Source organism: Triticum aestivum, chromosome 4B (assembly GCF_018294505.1).
Source record: "Triticum aestivum cultivar Chinese Spring chromosome 4B, IWGSC CS RefSeq v2.1, whole genome shotgun sequence".
Lineage (NCBI taxonomy): Eukaryota > Viridiplantae > Streptophyta > Magnoliopsida > Poales > Poaceae > Triticum > Triticum aestivum.
In genome coordinates this window covers 444,377,869-444,380,944 of record NC_057804.1, presented here as the reverse complement: position 1 = coordinate 444,380,944, position 3,076 = coordinate 444,377,869, and the positions used below count along the sequence as shown (strand labels likewise).

Below are 3,076 nucleotides of genomic sequence, written 5' to 3'. Positions count from 1 at the left end.
AACTCATCCGAGTGATAAACTTAAGTGTAAAATGGGCGGAGTAGTTCCGCGTTCCAAGCTCGGGGCTCGTCGATATTATGTTCGACGTTGTAAAGACGGTACGCCCCGTTGTGGAGAACTTTGGTGACGATGAAGGGTCCTTCCCAAGAAGGAGCAAGCTTGTGTGGTTTCTTCTGATCCACTCGGAGAACTAAATCTCCTTCCTGGAAGGCTCGACCCCTCACATTTCTGGCGTGGAAACGACGCAAATCTTGTTGGTAGATGGTCGATCGGATCAGAGCCATCTCCCTTTCTTCCTCTAAAAGGTCGACTGCGTCCTGCCGCGCTTGTTCAGCTTCTGCTTCGTTGTAGATCTCAACTCGAGGAGCATTGTGGAGAAGATCACTCGGCAAGACTGCTTCAGCTCCGTAGACCAAGAAGAATGGAGTTCTTCCGGTCGACCGATTAGGTGTGGTCCGCAGTCCCCAAAGCACCGAGGGAAGTTCGTCGACCCAAGCTCCAGCTGCATGCTTGAGATCACGCATCAGTCGGGGTTTCAATCCCTTGAGAATCAGACCATTGGCTCGCTCTGCTTGTCCATTCGACTGCGGATGGGCGACTGAAGCGTAGTCGACTCGTGTGCCTTGAGAGTTGCAGAAATCCCTGAATTCCTCCGAGTCAAAGTTCGACCCATTATCCGTAATGATGCTGTGCGGGACTCCATATCTGAATATCAGTTCCCTGATGAAGCTAACAGCAGCACCGGCGTCAAGGTTCTTGATTGGTTTAGCCTCAATCCACTTGGTGAACTTGTCGACTGCCACCAGTACATGCGTGAAGCCACTTCGCCCTGTTCTCAAAGGACCGACCATGTCCAACCCCCATACTACGAAAGGCCAGACGAGTGGAATGGTCTTCAGAGCTGATGCAGGCTTGTGCGACATATTCGAGTAGAACTGACATCCCTCGCACTTATCTACTATTTCCTTTGCCATCTCATTCGCCTTTGGCCAGTAAAATCCGGCTCGGTATGCTTTGGCCACGATGGTCCGAGAGGACGCATGATGACCACAGGTTCCCGAGTGGATATCATTGAGGATGATTCGACCTTCTTCTGGTGTTATGCACTTCTGACCAACTCCAGTCGCGCTTTCTCTATATAACTGTCCTTTGATTACGGTAAAGGCTTTAGATCGACGGACGATCTGTCGAGCCTCTTCCTCATCCTCCAGAAGCTCTTTTCTCAGGATATACGCGACATACGGAACTGTCCAGTCAGGAATGACTACCAAGACCTCCATGACCAAGTCGACCACTGCTGGGACTTCAACCTCAGTCGGATCTGTGGCACTCTTGGGCTGTGGAGCTTCTTCGGTGAAAGGATCTTCTTTGACTGACGGAGTGTGTATATGCTCTAAGAACACACCACTCGGAATGGCTCCTCTCTTGGAACCTATCTTTGCTAGATCATCAGCTGCTTGATTTTTCAGTCGGGGTATATGATGGAGCTCCAACCCCTCGAACTTCTTTTCCAGCTTCCTCACTGCACTGCAGTATCCAGTCATGGCTGGGCTTCTCACGTCCCACTCCTTCATCACTTGGTTGGCCACTAAATCAGAGTCGCCATAGACCATCAGGCGACGGACATCGAGTGAAATGGCCATGCGCAATCCGTATAAGAGGGCCTCATACTCTGCCTCATTGTTGGAGGAATCAAAGTGAATCTGGAGCACATATCTGAGCTTATCTCCTCTGAGGGAAACCAGGACAACCCCAGCATCGGAACCATTCAACATCTTAGAGCCATCAAAAAACATGGTCCAATGCTCCGAGTGAACTTCAGTCGGCTGCTGTTGTTCAATCCACTCGGCGAGGAAATCTGCTATTGCCTGGGACTTAATGGCTTTCTTTGCCTCAAACTTGATATCAAGGGGAAGAAGTTCAATCGCCCATTTAGCCACTCGACCAGTTGCATCTCTGTTGTGAAAAATCTCTGATAGTGGAGCGTCGCTGACGACTGTGATGGAATGATCAGAGAAATAATGAGCAACCTTCTTTGTGGTCATGTATATTCCATACACCTTACTTGAACATGATCTGTTCTATAGGCTCGTACCGCTGCATCCTTTACCAATAAGGAGGCAAGCACTTCAGTCTGGTTGATGTACTCTGACCTCTGGGCCAGAGCGTGATTAACGGCTAGGATTGCTCTTGGGATCAATCCGACGGCTGTAGATGATCGTTCCTGTCTGGCTCTGGCTTGCACAGGGTGGCTCAGAGGTTGTCTAACAGACTTCAAAATTCTTTCCCACTCGAACTTGTCTGCCTTCTTCATCAGTCGGTAAAGAGGCAATGCCTTTTCACCGAGTCATGAGATGAATCGACTTAATGCGGCCAAGCATCCAGTAAGCTTCTGGACATCGTGCACTGGCACAGGGCGTTTCATTCGGAGAATAGTGCCGATCTTCTCTAGATTAGCGTCGATCCCTCGCTCGGAAACGAGAAAACCGAGTAACTTGCCACCAGGAACTCCGAATGTGCACTTTGATGGATTGAGCTTGATATCATACCTTCTGAGGTTGGCAAATGTTTCGGCGAGGTCAGCGAGCAGGTCGGAACCTTTTCGTGACTTGACGACGATATCATCCATATACGCTTCCACATTCCGACTGATTTGAGTGAGTAAACACTTCTGAATCATTCGCATAAATGTGGCTCCGGCATTCTTGAGGCCGAATGGCATGGTGATATAGCAGAAGCACCCGAATGGAGTGATGAAAGCTGTTTTTACCTCGTCGGGTCCGTACAGACGGATCTGGTGGTACCCGGAGTAGGCGTCTAGAAAAGACAATCTCTCGCATCCCGCGGTCGAGTCAACAATTTGATCTATGCGAGGGAGAGGAAAATGATCTTTCGGGCAGGCCCGGTTGATGTGCTTGAAATCAATGCACATTCGGAGTGATTTGTCCTTCTTAGGAACCATGACGACATTAGCGAGCCACTCGGAGTGGTATATCTCTCGGATAAATCCTGCCGCCAACAGTCGAGCCACTTCCTCACCAATGGCTTTTCTCTTCTGGACGGCGGACCGCCGAAG

General features: G+C 49.8%; 1 non-coding gene across 1 annotated transcript; it reads left to right on the top strand.

Annotated features, from left to right (window-relative positions):
* Positions 1–2,056: 2,056 nt before the first annotated feature.
* On the top strand, positions 2,057–2,274 carry LOC123095433 (small nucleolar RNA U3). Its single transcript, XR_006446268.1, has one exon. It is a non-coding gene; the product is annotated as a small nucleolar RNA U3 (small nucleolar RNA).
* Positions 2,275–3,076: the final 802 nt, after the last annotated feature.